The sequence below is a fragment of the Rhinolophus ferrumequinum genome, chromosome 6 (genome assembly GCF_004115265.2).
Source record: "Rhinolophus ferrumequinum isolate MPI-CBG mRhiFer1 chromosome 6, mRhiFer1_v1.p, whole genome shotgun sequence".
In the NCBI taxonomy this organism is placed as follows: domain Eukaryota; kingdom Metazoa; phylum Chordata; class Mammalia; order Chiroptera; family Rhinolophidae; genus Rhinolophus; species Rhinolophus ferrumequinum.
Window position 1 is genome coordinate 38,039,088 of NC_046289.1, and position 18,493 is coordinate 38,057,580.

The 18,493-nt window shown below is 38.5% G+C and overlaps 1 protein-coding gene across 13 annotated transcripts in view; it reads right to left on the reverse strand.

Moving 5' to 3' along the window:
- Positions 1-18,493, reverse strand: part of FBXO34 (F-box protein 34) — a 71,946-nt gene that overhangs the window by 18,159 nt on the left and 35,294 nt on the right. The window contains exon 1 of one of the 13 annotated variants that reach the window (XM_033108893.1): positions 6,202-6,226. The exons of 10 other annotated variants lie outside the window; for them this stretch is intronic. The gene's annotated coding sequence lies outside the window, so the exon portion shown is untranslated. Of the gene's footprint in view, positions 1-1,069; positions 1,207-6,201; positions 6,227-18,493 lie in introns of those variants that run through there. 2 more of the 13 variants (XM_033108899.1, XM_033108895.1) reach the window with 2 other exon arrangements.

Genomic DNA, 18,493 nt, shown 5'->3' on the forward strand with positions numbered 1-18,493 from the left:
TATACTTAATGACACAATTTCATGAATGAATAATATTTTAATTTAATGATTGAGTATACAAGTGGCAGTTCATCTTAGAACACTAAATGCTCGGTCATTTTTTAAAACGTACTTCACAGTATTTTAAATGAAGCCATGTGTGCATGTGTGTATACACACATTTATATAACAATTAATAGTCCGAAGAGTCAAATGATTTGCCTAGAAGTCACCAAATCAGCTGTACAGAGGTTCCTAATTACAAGCTCAGAATATTTATGATTGTATTTTCTAAACACTCAAATCCCAGTGGTTCTCCATTCTTTACACACCCTCAGCTCCTGAAGGGCAGGGTCTCTGACTCATATTTTATAGATTCCCCCACAGGATCAAGCACAGAACACTTTACACTTCAGAGGACCTCTAGGAAAAGCAAATGCCAGGAACTATTCTACAATAGCACCCTAACCTCCTACATCTTCATCAACCTGGCCTCCAAATAAGGGGGGAAATGCTAAGGAACTCCTCTGACTGACAATCACCTACCTTTCATTGTCATACAGTCTCTAATAGATCTACCTCATTTGCTGGGTGGGAAACCCACTTTGACAAGGCAATCCACCCCTAGTGATCTAGAGACCACTGCATACATTCAGTTCCCCAAATCCCACCTACCTCCCACAAGGAAAAGTCTCTTCTACTACATGACTTCCTTATTTCTCTTCAAAGCCTCAAAAATCAACATCCTATCCGTCATCAAAGGCTGTTCATCTAGCACAGCGGTTCTCAACTTTTTTCAGACCCTGGACCACTTTCAGAATATGAAAAAAGGTCTGAGTTCTCTGCCCCGGAAAAATGCCAAAGTACACACATAAACAATTTTGCACACCTTCTCAGTGGCCCATGGCCTTCCTTTCCTAAACATCTTTGTCATTCTCTACCCACTTGAACTACTGAAACCGCTCTCCCGACTGTGCCCCTCCCTGCACAGGTCTCATCCGCTGCCCAACCCCAACCCACCAATATTACAGAATGGCTACTACCTGCCTCCTTTGAATTCCCAGAACCACGCCTCTCTTCGGGCACTTACCACGGTCTATCTTGTGGTCATCTCCCCTGCTACACTGTAAACTCCTGAAAGATAGCAATAATCTTACTCGGTTCCGTATCTCAGAGCATGCAGCACAGTGCCTTGTACACAGAGAAATCAACATCAAACCGAAGGACTTAAAAGAAACCAGCAAGTCATCAAGAACCTCCTAAGTAGAACCTGAGCGCCTGGTTAATCAATACCTCTGGCAGCCCAGGAAGCTGACGCAATTAAGGAACTCCACCCATCATTTCCTGACCTAACACCCTGCTCTCTCAGAGATGGGACGTGGAAGAAGTGAAGACACAGAGGACACTCTCCAGGCCACCGTCACCTTTAATCTTGGTTACTTTTCTGCAAAGCAAAAAGTAGTTTAGCTTGGGTAGCACCTTTTCCCCAGAACTATAATCACCTACATCATTCCTATGCAATATCACATTTTAAAGAAAATCCTACTCACCAGCCATGCAACAAACAAACACTTCCACAATAAAGTTATTTTACTTAATACTGCCAGTTTAACTAGCGTAAAAACAATGTTCATATTACTTAACCTCCAGGACAATGCAATCTAGATATGCACGCTATGCACGCATTCAGCTATGAGTTAGGCACCCTCCCTCTCATTTTCAAAGCCCCAAACCACATCCTTTAAATACTAAAATACATAGACACCACGTCCCAACAAGAAACACTGTAAAGTCTCCCCACTATTCTTTACTATATTAAACACAGCTGTCTAGGGTCATGTTTACAACGATTAAAAAAAAAAAACAGCGCTAGCAAAATTTCTGATAAACAGACTCCTACACACCCAAACTAGAAAGGAAGAGGACATCAAGAAGTTTAAAAACACTTCCATCTTCGGACTATAAAAACATAAAGTATGTCCTAGTATTATGTTTTGGTCATTCCTGTAAATTTTACATACATATAAAATTTTATTTTGAAGACACAATACTTTATTATTTCAACAGAAAATCCTAATTTCCCTGGTTCTAAATTAATTATAAAGTAGGCAGAGTTCACACCCAGAACCCTTAGGTACTTCAATTATTAACAAACCAAAGCACAAAGGAGAACCTAATACCCGCGATCAGATTTTAGTGTTGGATTAATAGATGGCAAAACTACACGAGCCAAACATGGTAAGAGTTAGAAATGATAGAAAACTCCCTTCACCCAAAATTTCCAGTAATAATCCCATTCCTCTTTTGTACTGCCAATCTTATAGAAAGTAAGACTATCAGTACAAATAAAATAACTAATTATAATGCAAAACTGCTGGACTTTGTGATTCGTGGGTTCTACTTCCTTCCATTCTCAAGGCAGCATTCCACCCCCCAGGCAAGGTGGCCTTGTAGCTAACAAACCAAAGCTCACTGGAAAAAGCAAACACACACACACACACACACACACACATCTTCGCTAACCGTAGCAGCACCTAAGCTGTAGAGAAACGTTTAGCATCCACAAAGAACTTGCACAAATATCTCATTTGGCCCCCTTTCTGTTCATAAGCGCATTTGCATCTTGGAGCCTCGTACCAGCTGCTCCTTCTTCCTCCCCAGTTTCTGCATCCCTATCCCCTCGTGGTCCTCATGTCACCACAAACCTCATATCCCGAAATGTTTTTGTCCCTCACAGTCTGCAACATTGCGCTGAAAAGGACACGAAAGCTCAGGAACGGACACTTGCTCAAGATTACAGTAGTGCCGTGGCCATTACTTCAGAGGTTAACATTTTCTGATGCACTAAAAATGTCAAACAAACCACACGTTACCTCATTAAGGATTTAAATAATTATACAAGTTCTCCCTGTGAAACCATGCCATGTGTCTTACTTCAGGGGCTGACTTGCAGCACCATATTGTATTCAACACTCCCTCCCAGTTTCAGAAATCAAAAGACAACCTGAGAAAGAACTCTGTATCCAAAAAGCCTTTTACAGTGATTAGCAAAATAACTAAACATTACCCAGAAGCAAACCAGAAGCTAACTTGCTTTACCTGGGATCTTACGGACAGGTGAGTGTTAGACCTGGATTCACACGTTCAGTAAACCCTTTAAACCTGTCCATTCAGTGTTTCACAGACCAGTATCTTCAAGGAGAGTTAACACCCTAATTCAGATTTCAGGAAGCTATTTTAGTCAACCACATCATGAAACAAAAAAATATTTCTAGTAAATAAAACCGATCAGAAAGAATATGAGAGCTCATTTATATAACAAATCCAAAATGGGACGAGAACATCAGGATAACACAGAAACAAAATGGCACAAAAAGAAGGGTCTTTCTGGGACTGAATCTCATCCTGGTGGGTACGCAAACCATTCCTGAAATACTCTAAACAGATTTGAAACAAGTTTTAGAAGGACACTTACGGAGGTGCCAATAAAACTTAAAAGAGAGATTGAGACAATAACAGGGAAAGGAGGAACAACCAGGAGTCCGGTTTTAAATTGGTCGATTATTCCTGAGGTCACTCACTGTTAGCAACAAGTGTACGGTACTGCCGAAGTTTTCAATACTAAAACTAAATTTGGATGGAAAAGCGATGTGATGGCTATCTAATGCCACTCAGCTCTTAATTTCCTACATGATTACAGGAAACACAAATCAGAACTACAGGTAAATGCCTTCCACAGGCTCTCATTTGGAAAGATGGGGAAGGGGAGGGAGGAACATCAGTGATCAGAGGAACAAAAGCAGGCAGGTCAAACAGGAAAAAAAATCTTTTTGATTGAACTTAACACAAAAACAATGGCTAGCCATAACGTAAAGAAAAATAGCACTGAAATTAATGTTTTTCCAAGTATGGAACTAGGAATAGAGGAAATGGAAAGGCTCAAGAGACTAAGGAAATATCTTTAAACACTAGGCAAATTTTATCAGAAAAATCAAATTATTGTGAAATTTTCTTTTTGGTCTTAAAAAAGGACTTAATCCCAAAAATGCCTTTTAAAAAAGTTTGGTTTTCTGAACAGGACCGCCCTACTGTTGGAATTATAAACCTTGAGAATCATAAAGGAATAATGTGATGACCACCTAGCCACACCCTTTCATATACTAATACAGAACCGGAAACCCACTTTTGTCACTGCACTGAGTTTAACGAGGTTCCCAAGGCTAGCTCATACTATATAAATCAGTGTGTCGATTTATTAAACCATAATGGGGACCAAAATTCTGATTTCAGAAATTGGAATACCTGAATCTTCCATTATCCCTCTCCTGGTATCAAAATTATTAAACCAGAAGGTTTCGGTTATACAAGGAAAAAAAGCAAAGAAAGACGACTCATCTAAGGAATTCAAACAACCTATAATGAACCTTGAAATACAGTTTTTGAATCACAACTGATACACCCCCCCTTAAGAACCAAAGTACTCAATACAGGAAGATCCAGCCTCTCCCCCACCCATCCCTTCTCTCCTAAAGGCAGAACAAACATGGCTTGAAAGTTTTGTTTTTAAGCTTCTCCTAACGGCCTAATCAACTACAGTTTATTACAAACTTTGTTCAGCTGATATAACAAAATGGATTTTAACCGCCTAGGTGTTCACTCTCTTCTGAGTCTGAACTAATTCCTTGGACTGTTCTAAATCTCCCTGGCCTTCATTTACTAGATTATGTTCCTTCTAAAGATGTCTGATCTCATCCATTACTACCCAAACCTCCTTAATTTTCTGAGCATCATCTTATCTCAAAGTTGAGTTGTATACTCACTTTAAAGAAAGCAGCCTACTTACTCATTCTTGCAACAAATGTTTATAGTCCATGGATTAATTCTAAACATTATTAAGGTTTCAGAATGGAATACTAGAGAAAAAAATCAAAATATGCATGAATTTTAGAAATAAATCACTTTTTTAAAAGACATTTTGCACAAATCTCCTCATTTTCGGAACAGATTATCTACTGCACCTTCCAGGAACTTCTAAGTAAGTACAATCATGTCTGCTATCTGGAACTCAGTGGTAGACATACTGGGGTATCATTTGAGTAAAATGTGAATTTTGTGTTTGCTTACATATTTCTTATGTGAAAAACACTAGGTACACATACAAAACTGCACTGAGCGGATCCCAGCCACAAAGAAACATACAAAACACAAATATGCTCACATCGCAAACATATTTTTAAAAACACATAGCAAGCACACATAATGTTTTCCTGGAAATTTTTAAATATTCTGCAGCAATCCCTGTGAGTTCTCTAGGATGCCCAGGGTGGCTCAAATAATTTGGGAACTGGCATCCTAAGACCCACTCTCCCACCCCGTCTAATGGCTACACATATAATACAACCCACATTCTGCACCAATGGCCAGCCCAAATCTCACTCCAGGACTCCAGGTCTGTGTACTGTGAAAATGAATAGTGGGAAGTCCTACAGGAGGAGCTCTCATTCACCACCACTCAGGGTACCTTGCAGACTCCTGTAAGAAGCATACACTTCCTTACATTTCTCCATGGGAAGTGGCTTACTGTACTACACCAGCAGGAAAAAGGGAGAGTTTTCTCCTTGCCTAGCAATAGACCTAGCCAGTGAGGAGCTACCATGAATCAGCCAATGGGAAGCCGCTACACTTGAATTCCCAGTTTCCTCCAATGGACATTTTGTTTATATAACAGCCCTTCCTAACTCCTTCCCTTTGCTCTATAAAGTAACGTTCCTCTCTTTTGTAATCTCCCGACTCGTCTATGGTTTGCCATTGCCCGAGTATCCCAAATTTCAACTTCTCTGCCATTCCCAAATAAATTCATTTTTGCTGGTGAAATAATTCGCTATTTTACTTTTAAGGATGACAATAAATACTGACTATTCAAAATCTTCACTTGGATGTCTAATAAGCATCTCAAACTCAACATGTCCGAAATCATAATCCTGATTCCCTGTACACAATCCATCACCACCCTCCCAAAATCTTCCCTATTTTAGTAAACAGCAACCTTATTTTTCCAATTTCTAAAGCCAAAAAACCTTGAGTCATCCATGACCCCCTTTTTCTTTCACAAACCACCTCAGCAAATCCCACTGGCTCTACCTTCAAAATATATTCATAATCCAACTCCCATTCACCACCATCACTGCTCCTACCCTGTTCTAAGCCACCATCATTTCTCACCTGCATTACTCTCCTACTAGTCTCTCCATTCTACTCTTGTTCCCCATATGGTCTACTCTCAAAGTCTGCAGCCAGAATGATCCTGTAAGGAAAAAGAGAAGTTCCATCGTTTCATTCTCTGCCACATCCTCGTTGGTTTCCCCTAAGATGGCCTCCCACTATTTCTCATTTCCTTATCTCTCTCCTTTGCTTACTCTGCTCCAGGGACACTGGTTTCTTTCTCTTCCTCAAACACACAAAGCACAATCCCACCTCAGAGCTTTACACTTGCAGCTATTCCCTTTGCTTCTTCCCTCGGATATTTACCTGGGTCACTCTGACTTTCTTCCACATTTCTTCTCAAACCTCATTTTCTCAGAGGGGCACTCCCTCCTGACATCTGACCACATGACCACCTTCCTCTGCCAGAACACAGCTCTAGGAAAAGACTTCGTTTCATTCACTGCTGTATTGACTGGGCCCAAAACAATATGTTTTAGACACTCAATGCTTGTCAAACAAAAACTGTATCAATTGTTTTAGGAGGCCTTTGATGTTCTGATGAGTATCAAAATGTCCCCAGTGTTTGTATTATTGGGAGTTTTTCAATCCTGCATCTCAAACTCTCCTGTTTTCTTGATATAATTAAACTTACGCTTTTTTTAGTCATCATTATCCATAAAGAAAATTATTTGGCTAGTTCAAAATGTATTTTGATTTTCCTAAACTCTTTAATTCTATTCTTAACTAAAACTAGATAGCCCTCTATATTTTATTAACTACCTTAAAATTTTGTTTTATTTCTGACATCCTCCAGAAATCGGGTCTATGTTTCAGGCAGAAAAATTTATCTATTTCTCTCCACACCAACCTTTCACCAGATTTAGCTTTAAACACAACTGGTAAGAGAAATCTCTAAAATTTAGGTCCCAAACAACCTCTCCTCATAGCAAGATCTAAGACAAAAAGCACTTCAAATGTAACCACAATGTATTTAAACCAAAGATTACCTGTGGCCCCCATCTACATAATCTGGCCCAAATGTAAAAATCACTTTTTACCTTTGCTTCATTTAATTCTCAAGTCCCCCAGAACTTCTCTACCAGTTGTCTTCAGTATGGATTGGGCGGTGCGGGTGGGGTGGTTAATGAGCTTAATAGGAAGCTACTTGATTATCCTCAGGCAGAAAGTGAAGAACATCTGGATTTGTTTAGGAGTCTCTGTAAAGTGATGGAACCTCAACGCAAGGGATTTTACTTCCTCCCTACTAACTATCTCAACTGTATCTTGTCTGTGCGGAGGATGCTGAAACATACCTTCAGCAGGCCTGCTGTCTAATCTACAAAAGGGTTTCTGGACCGTCTTAGGTCCTTCTGAAAAGCAATGAACTAGCAGCATTCTGCCCCACTTAAGTATGAGCTGGCTCCTTGTCACTATGGTGATGAGCACCCTATGAACAGAGATAATTTGCTACTTCACCGAAAAGTCAAAACATTCTATAGCTTTGTTTTGTATCAGGAATGATGAGCAGAACCAATTATGGAGTGTATTTATAAACACGTAAAGGTGTGTGTTTCTTGAATCTGAATAGCAAGATTTTGAATTGTTTAGCTTACAGGAAAAAGGGAATAAGACTGAAGAAAATAAACATGTTGGACTACATTCTTACATGTACAGCTCTACACCATTACTGAACTTGGGCACTATAGATTTTCCAGAACAGAGGTTCTCAGATTGGTTTTCAGGTTTTGTGTATGTGTGACCAACAGACTGGATGGAAAGAAGAATCCACTCAAGTAACAAAGAATCAACCAAGGCCAACAGCAGTGCAAGCCCAATGTTCCTGAAACATTAACAGTTTAAAGGAAAGATGACATAGCTCAATAAATTCTTAAAAGGAAGTAATATTCAGCACCTACTCCTGATTTTTTAAAAAGTGCTTAGTAAACAAGAGATAGAGAAAAACTTTACCTTAATAAAAGGAATCTACCAGAAACTTATAGAAAATAGCAGAGCATACACAATAGCAAAATATTAAAAACCTTTCCAAATTAGAGCCAGGAATAAAACAAAGATGCCAGCCATCATATTACAAAAAGATTAAAATATTTGAAGGAAAGAAACAAAAATCTGTCATATTTGCAAACTACATGTTATCTGGGGCTTTCAAGTTAAACAATCAAATTAAAAATTATTTGGTCTAATATTAAGTCCAAAAACTTACCAGATAAAAGATCAAAATTAAAGATAAAACAAAAAACATTAAACAAAGAATTACCACATGACCCAGCAGTTCTACCCCTAGGTGCATACCCAAAAGAACTGAAAACAGGTACTCAAACAAATATTTGTACACAAAGATTTGCAGCACTATTTAAAATAGACAAAAGGTGAAAACAACGCAGAGGTCCATCAGTGCATGAATGGATAAATTGTGGTATATACATACAATGGGTTATTATTTAGCCATAAAAAGAAATGAAATACTGATACACGCAATGGATGAACCTTGAAAACATGCTAAGTGAAAGAATCCAGACACAAAAGGTCACACATATCATTATAATTCCTTCTGTAGAAAACATCCAGAACAGGCAAACCTATAAAGGCAGAAAGTGGTTGTCTAGGGCCGGTTGGGATGGGGACCGGGGACAGGGACAGGACAGAAAAGGACGAGGGAAAGATGGAGAATGACTGCTAATGGGTATGGAGTTTCTTTTGTGGAGAAATGAAAATGTCCTAGAATTACAGGTGATGGCTGCACAACTTTGTGACTATACTAAACACCAGTGAACTGTACACTTTTAAAAGGTGAATTTTATGGTATGTGATTTATATCTAATAGAAAAGTAAATGGGAGACTATAGTCAATATGATTTGGGGTGGGAAAAAACGTAACTCCCAAAACATACATTAACACTGTAATAACAAAAATAGCAGAGCAGTAGAAAAGAAATAGGTAGGTAGTTCAAGAAAACAGCATCTCAAATGATTACAGGCAGAGCAAGTAAGTGGGGGAAGCAGGATGTTTGAGTAAAGACAGAAAACTAGATATTTGAGCGAAAAGATGAATGCCTTCTCCATTATAAACAGAAACTTAAAAATGCCAGATTAAGTAAGTGAAACGTAAAATCCAATATTGTCAAATATTAAAGAATGATTTTAAAATCTTAGTGGGAAGTAATTCCCCTTCTTAAACAAAAGACACAAAAGACTGACACAATACAAATTTTAAACATCTGTTCGAAAAAATACAACATAGAAAGACAAGCAAAAGATAGAGAATATTTACAATATACACAAAGGGTTAATTTCCACGATATTAAAATAATTCACCCAAGCCACTGGAGGGGGCAGGGGCGAGAAGGACAATATTTTAGTATAATGCTACTGGCACAAAACAAACAAAACTGAAAAGACTATAATGTAGTTTTCAAATACATAGAAAAATATATTATGCCCCCAAACTGTTGTTTATATTTGTGGAGGAGAGTCAGGAGCATATTTTTTTGCGACTATTTTCAATGTTGTTTGAATTTCTGACCACAGTATATATGTTAATTTCCTAATATCAAAAACAATTTTAGAAGAAACAAAGTCTGGGAGGCAAGACTTTAAGTAGCTGAGACCCACTGAAAGACTTTTAAAAGGGAAATAGCATGGCTGGATTAGTATTTTTGACAGATTCCTGGAGCACCTTTACATAGAATGGGTATAAAAAGCACTAGTTGGGAAACAGGTATTGATTCATTTCTCCATTCAACAACTTTTGAGCACTGCTGGGACCTGGCACTGACCTAAGCAGTGGAACCAGTTAGAAATGTTGCAGCTGTCCAGGCAAAAGGTCAGGTATACCTTACCCTGGGCAATGTGCAAGGGAGACAGGGAGGAGAAGATACCTTTCTTTGTTGTTTTTAAGGGAGGGGGTCACAGGGGATGTATGTTAAGGCCCTTGCCATTTTAAGGCATCTGGAAAATAGCCTTCCAATGCTGCTTATATTACAAGAGGACCAGGTATTCCTGATAGGTATAATCGACTTTTTGACAACTGACTGAATAGAAAAAGCAAAAGCCCATTTATCAGCCTTGCTCTTACAAGTTACTGCCTTATTTTCAAGAGTCTTTGACTTTGGAAAGTCCATGTCCTAAAACCTCTAAATGAGTAAATTTCAAAGCCACTTTGGTCATTTTCTCTGTTTCCATATTTATATTCTTTGGTTTCTGTCAAAAGATGCATAAAAAGAGAACACAATCTTAATAGTTAACCCAAAGGAAAAACACTTCAGTGAATCATATTAGAGATATTTTAAATTATGATTTAATTTGAACTGGTTTTGTTTTTTTACAGTTCACACGTTCCCATTTTATCACAGCCATCTGCTTTTTCAGCAGTCAGTTTTAACAAAAGTTTTAATAAATACCATGACTGTACATAAAAATTTTAAATTTCTCACCTTAAAACTTTTTTTGTAAGTGAAAGGAGGCAGAAAAAAAAATCCTGCTGGTAAGTTTGGCAAAAAATTCATCTTACCATTTAGCTTAGGGCATTTCAAACACGACGGGGGTTGGCAGCAGCTCCCAGTTATACCATTACCAGCGAGAGCTCAGAAAAGGAGCTCCGCTGAGGCTGCTGGTCAAAGAGTAAGCTTTTTCTCAAAGCTACCATAATGCTACCAGAATTCTCCCCAAACCATGCCAACAGGACTTCTCATTTATAGATTTCCTATTTCAAATGCATGCTGTGCGCAACGTCAAGGTAAATTTAGGTCAGTTTCTGAGGAAGAGGTTATGGCAAGCATGACACTCCCAATTTTATAGTCCTGTGTTTTCACATAAGGTGATTTATCAAGTATGTGATTCAAGGTGATTTAACACTTATACTCTTGAAAGATTTTTTTATATGAATTTTATATGAATAAAGTTAAAAACCCAGAAAAAAAATCTTCTCAGGCTTTCTATAAAATGTTGCTCCTGAGCATATAGTGTGATATGGAAAAACCTGGCCTAACACCACACACACACACACACACACACACACACACACACACACACACAACCATCCTGAAAAAGAGAAGCATTTCTTCCCACGCAGATCACCAGAAATTACAAAGGATAAAAAAAAACAAAAAAACAAAACACAAAAAACCATTAGAACATAGAGTCTGACCTGGATTTCATCCTACAAACAGAAAAAAACAAAACAAACCCTTCCTTATTATAAAACACAAAAGATGGTGAGGGAAAAGGGAGAGGCTGGAAAGAGGAGCAATCAGCAGTAGTTGCCAGAAGCCCTTTTTGTAGACAGGTTTAATTTAGCAATTGGACATTCCTGCACACTGGATCTTTAGAAATAATTACCATCTTCACAACTCTCAACAAGAAGGGTCACCTAGTCATTTAATCTATCTCACATGCACAGTGTCAAAGAGAACTTGATCAAATATCTATTCCTTTTAGCCATAGCTGTCATTGTCTTGAACTACAAAAATCTTTTTTAAAAATATATGTTAAATATATACATTCCTCAGTAGAGGAATCCAGGAGTTTTTTAAGTGCCTGAGAGGCCTACATCCCCCTTCCAAGAGATGACAAGCAATTTCTTCTACTTCAGTTGCCACCCTGATATCCTATGACCTTTCTACTCTGGCCTTAACTAAAAGGTAACCACTAATATTCAAAGAAGAACTTAGTGAATTTGAGCAGAAGAGGTTTAAGAGTGGAGACAGTCACAAGATTAAAGGCTCACCACCTGAAGGAGCCTGCTTCAGAGTGGACGAAGTGAACAGGGCACCAGATCCAGCCACTGATGGGCAACTGGAACTGCTTTAGAATCTGGGACAAGTAGATACTATTGTTCCAACTGTCCTCAAGACCAAACTATGTGACCTGAAATTGTTTTATGTGTTTCCTTATGTCCCCACACATCCATATAAAAAACGACAATGGCTCATCTGGTTTAACACCTACTTATACAGGGTTACTTCTTCCTTTATGGAAATGAAAAATATTCTAGAATCAGTAGAATTTTTTCCTGACTACACTTATACATGACAAACCAACAGGGGATTGGCTAAGCCTATTTAGAAACCCCTTAAATTGTTGAGGCAATTTACCTATTTTTTTCAAGAATAGGTAAATCCCAGACTTTTGAGTAGGATGGTGGACTTAAACACATTGGTTGATCCTTCCCCAAACACCAATAGGTTTTTCTTATGTTATAAACCAACAAAAAGAAATGAAGATTACAGCCACAAATTTTTGAAAGCTGGAAAATAAATGGACAAAAGGTAAAGGACTCGACTCAGAGACCTAGGAAAACTGAATCGTAAGGTAAGCATCAGGGAACACTTCCCCCAAAAGGTTCAACAGGGATAAAATGGGAAGAATTAACAGAAAAGCTTTCTGAAATGCAATTCCCAGGTCCCCTTCTCTCACTCTTTCAGGCAGTCAGACAAATGCCCTTCCTGCACCCTTGCAGAGGGCTGAAGGTAATCTAAGGAGAGTTAAAACAGAGGGTTACCTGGACTAGGAATCACCAGGTAAGGTGAAGGCAGTTTAACATGTTACTTAGATCCCAGCCCATTGTGTGTTAGTAAATAAATGTTTAACATGTGAAGGCGAGGGAAAGAGAAGGACAGACAAGGACAGTTATTTTTAATATTTGCTGATTCCTGTGGTATAAATATTCTTTCCTTGGCTGCTTCAAGCTATCAAATGATGTCACTGAATGCAGAGTTCAGAAAAAATGCACAATAGCCTATTATTACATAGTATTTCCACCACAGAGACAGATGTAAATAATCAAGAGTGTCCATAACAAAATGTAATAAAATATTAGGAAGTGGTGCGTTATTAGTATTTATTACACTCTGATTTTGAATGTAACATTTAATTATAAGTTTGTATAACCTTTAATAATTATTGTATTTAGCTGATGGCTCACAAAGCTCCTGAAAAGGTAACAACTGGCTCTGATGTTCCAGTACAAACCACCTGACCCTAGCCCGTCTATCAATACTCTTCCCAAAAGGCTTCACTTCCAAGCAGAAAAGATTAGAAAAGACATCTCTGGGGAATCTAACCAGTTATATTAGTCTAAGAGGAAAAATATAAAGATACTGACAAATTCTCAAATTAAATTTGTCCAGTCAGATTATCCTATAGTGAAGCCCAGAATTGGTAAGACCTACTTACATATTCAGAGCTTCCAGCCAGCTTTTTAGGATCCCACTCTTAAATATTAGCAAAGAGCCAAGAATTGTTAGACATCCTGGCATAAAACACAGAGATGGAAACAGAATAAGCAAGTTGGAAGAGAGAGCGAACAGGGTCAGCTTCATGGGCCTGTGACCTGGGCAGCCATGCAGCGCCCTGTACTTGGAAGATCTGCATGTCAGGTTGGAGGCTCTGCTGCTGCTGTCTGGGAATGCTTTAGTAAATGCCCAACAGGGGCCCCCACATTCTCACTCTCTACTTGGCCCTTCCAATTATGTACCTAGTCCTAACAAAGACTATGCAGACAGAAGAAAACTCTGGCGGAAAACACACCATTAATATTTTCAGAAACAGTAAAGATTACAAACATGAAGTAACAACAGTATGTTGAGAGAGAGAGAGAGAGAGAGAGAGAGAGAGAGAGAGACAGAGAGACTAAAAAGAGTCAGAAAGTAAGAATGAGCACAAGCGCGCATTTTCTTGGTAATTAGAAATGTAACAGCAGAGAAATGTAAATGCTGGTTAGCTCAGTTGGTTAGAGCGTGGTGCTAATAACACCAAGGTTGCAGGTTCGATTCCCACATGGGCCACTGCAAACTGCAACCTCCTCAAAAACAAATGTAACAGCAGAAATGAAACCCTCAATAGAATAGCGTAAGAGCACTGGATGATGAGTCCAGGAAGTCTAATATCTGAGTAACAAGACTTCAAGAGAAAATTAAGGGGGGTGCGGGGAAGGAGCAGAGAAAGTCCTCAACAAACCAGTTCCCAGACTGAAAGGGTTCATGAGTATTCAGTGCAACGGATGGAACCAAACTCACATTACGGTACATTAACGTGCAATTTCAAACAGCAAAAAAGAAAAGAACTGATCACAGAAAGGATCGGAAACCCAATGGCTTTGGCTTCAGGAGCAATGAAGTAAACACAGAGGCAACTAGAAAACAATGAAAGCTATGCCTTTGACATTTCAAAGGAAAAACTTCAAGCTAGAATTCTATACCCAAGCAAACAATCAAATAAGAGTAAGGACAGATTATGACATTTTCAGCCATTCGGGATCTAAAAGTTTAACTCCCATGAACTTTTTTGGGCACCTACCAGAGAGTATGTTCTGCCAAAATAACAAGAATAAACCAAGAAACAGGAAAATATGAGATCTAGAAAACAAGAAATCCAACACAAAGAGGCAAAGAATATCACCAAGATGCTGGTAAAGGGCAGTCCCAGGAGGAGAGCTGTGCATTAAAGTAGTGGGCAACCAGTCCGGATGCGGGCACATCTTCAGGAATATGAGATGCTAACAGAATACCTGAAGTGTCAGAACTTCCTGAAAGGAAATTTGGACAAGTTGCAATTTGAACTATACGGCAAGTCCTCACTTAATGTCATAGATAGGTTCTTGGAAACTGTGACTTTAAGCTAAATGATGTATACGGAAACCAATTTTACCATAAGGTAATTGATATAAACAAAAGTTGAGTTCCTACAGTATATTTCTGGTCACAAAAATTTTAAACAAACTTCTACATAAAGATCTAAAACATTTCTAATATTAAACATTAAAATAAATGTGAGCTATACATACAATTAAGAAAGATTAATAAAAACAAGTAAGGGGCATGGGTGGCGGGAGCCTATCTTGGCAACTCAGGGTGCAAGGTGGGACCCCATCCTGGACAGGGACACTCACAGAGGGGGACAGTGTAGACACACCAGTTTATCTCAGATGCACATCTTCAGAATGTGAGAGGAAGCTGGAAGACCCAGAGAAAACCCATGCAGACATGGGGAAAACGTGCAAACTCCACATGGACAGTGGTCCCAGCCAGGAATTGATTTTTTTTTTCTCATCAACATTATAATAAAATAATGCTGAACAAAATTATGTTATTCAAGGACATGCAGTATTGGTGAGAAGTTAATATAAAAGTAAACAACAAAGAAAAATATAAATTTCAAGAAAAACCAAAAGCTGCATAGAAGAAAAAGCATTCCCAGTTTACTACATGGCTTAACTGTGAATTGAACTTTCAGTCTTAACTGTGTAAACGCTAAATACTGATCTAAGCAAAGTTATGAACCTATACTAGGATGGGAGAACAAAGAGAGTACTTGGGGATGTGGGGAAAAACCTAAATCCTTACCTGCTGTAATGGAAAATTGAGAGATGATGCCTGAAGCTGAAAATTCAAGAAACCAGAATTTAAGAATGCTGTTAAGAATGAAGGTGTTCACGACTTGCTACCCCAAAATATGATGCCGTGGATACGGAATATTTTAAGCTGAAGAAATCTGAGAAACGGCAAGTGCAAGAAAGACTCTGACCTTCTCTTCTCCCCTGAAGCAGGTCCGAAGACCCTCAGGTGAGAGGTGCCCTCCCTCCCTATACTCAAAGGGAAGGAGCATCTTTATCTCTGAAGACAGAGGGACACAGAAAAATCCCAAGGAACTAGCCTTGCTTCATTTCCCGTTTACTACCCTTCGCTCATATTCTTTTGTCTTATCACACAGCTGTACATGACTTTTCACCCTTCATCGAATCTAGCATAAAAACCGCTCAGTCTTAAGCACTTCTTCAGGTCTTCGTCTCCTTATGAAGGTTCTCATGTAACATAAAACTTACATTAAATAAATCTGTGTGCTTTTCTCTTGTTAATCTGTCTTTTGTCACTCCAATTTACAGGGCCCCAGCTAGAGAACTTAGGGAGGTAGTAGGAAAAATAACTTTTCCTCCCCTACAAGAACACAGAGATAAATGCGAAAAGAATCAGCTATAAGAAATTAAAGTGTCTGCATCAGGGAGGGAGAAGTGGGGGAATGAAGTGGGAGAGCAGCTGCCTTTCAAACCAAGTATTATAGAGCTACCGTGTTTCCCCGAAAAGAAGACCTAGCCGGACCATCAGCTCTAAAATGTCTTTTGGAGAAAAAATTAATGTTAAGACCCAGTCTTATAGTATATTATATAAGACCCAGTCTTATATTAAAATAAGACTGGGTCTTATATTAATTTTTGCTCCAAAAGACACATTAGAGCTGATGGTCCGGCTGGGTCTTCTTTTAGGGGAAACACGGTATTGAATCTTTAAACTACACACACTCAACACTTTGGTAAAAAATATTAAATAAAAACGAGGAAAAACTAGCAGAAAAAGTTCAGAATGCTTTAGTTCATGCTTCCTTTTTCAAATTACAAGTTTCTCTCAAATTTTTCTCCTTTCATTTGTTGTATTTTCCAATTTTTCTACAAGAAAAATTTAATACTTGTATAATAAGCTTAATAGTCATGTTACTACTGTCTGATATTCAAAATCATCTGTAACTCCAACTACTATTTAGGGGCATTCCTAGGTCATGTGATACCCAACCTGACCCAGCTCAGCAAATTTACCTTCCAGGGGTTACCTTAGCAATTGACACCAAATTACTCCGTATCTCACAATGGGTTTCCCTCTGGAAGCCTACATTCTTTCAAAACAGTACAAAGAGACTGTGGATGAAAAAGGGGTTCTATGGAAAGTAACCTCACAGGATGATCTGACCACAAATTCCTAACTGGGCAGGACACAGTGGGTATCCTGGCCCCAGGCACATAACTTCTTTAGTAAAAGGCTTCTCTTTGTCTTAAGCAAGCCCTGTCCACCGTTTCTGTGCATCTAGGTTAACACACCTTTGAAACGCCCCTTTACAGACTCCTCAGAAGGGAAACCATCTAGGTTAATACACTTTAGAAGTGACTTTTTCAAAGTAAGCACCCTCAAGAGAGCACATAATTCCTTAATTCCAAACACATAAAAGAAGCTGCAAACTCTCAGTCTATTGAGATCTTGCTTCTAGGCCTGTGGTCAGTTTGGCTCAAATAAATTCTTATAAAAATTTTCCATAGGTTTGGACATTTCCTACCTTGACAAGACTTTCCATTAAACTCTATGAGAAACTCAAATAATAAACACAATAAACTCTACAATGTGCTGTTAAAGGGGCAACGACTTCAATTTCTTTCATACTTTTATTATTTCCGACACTAAATTAAGACCTTTCAGTATACATAAATTGCAATATGCAATATATTATTTTAATACAGTTGGGTAAAATTTGTTTTTATTCTGTCTTTATATAGCTGTCACTAGACTATTACACAGCAAGAAAAGTAGTTACGCTCAGTTTACAAAACACAGTTCGGATAATTCTGTCACGTCCTTTGTCCACCTCCAGGTTGGACGCTGCTGCTGCATCACAGGATGTGTAACAAGGAATCTGCTTCTTTAGCACAGAGAACGGAGCCAATCTGCAGACAGATGCAGTCGAGCCAAGGCAGCTACACATGTTTTCATTTATTCCCTTAAGAGTGATTTGATTTGTTTGGATTTGGTATAAAATCATTTCTGGATTTAAAGAAAACTAAACAAGGTTTTACAGCTTGTTATGTTGGCAGGCAGGCAACCATAAAAAAACCCCAATCTTAAAAAAAGATTCTTTTGCACTTAAAATTGAGGTGGGATAGACATACCTGAAGGCATAGTCTACATTTCTCATCTTTATTCTGCCTAATATTGGCAAAGATTATCGTGTCTTCATTATTAATTAGTAAACTCCAGCATGGTACTTTGGCCTGTTCGATCATGAACACTACACACACACACACATACACACACACACACACACACACACACTCATCATGCCACTAAAATATCCCCTTGGCATAAAATACTACTTAAATTTTTCTCAAACTGGCAACAAAAACAAGTTGCTACCAGAATTTCTTTTTTTCTCAAAGTCAAATTAAATTTTGCCAATGTACACACAGAACATACTCCCAGATCAGTGGCTGCTGACCAACGTAATCTTACCACACTCAAACTTCATGTTCACACTAGAGTACTTTAGGTAAATAACACCAATCTCTTCCGGCTTCTAGATAGCTTGCAAACTTCAGGGAAGTTCATCTGGTTTCTTGCCACCTCCATCCATTCCCATCTCACCCTGCCCAAAAAAGCAGTGTGCGTTTTGGGTTTTGTTTTGTTTTGTTTTTGAAACAGCTTGCTTTTTCCATCCTGAGCTTTCCCAAACTATTTCAGGGTTCTGACAATTCTGCCAG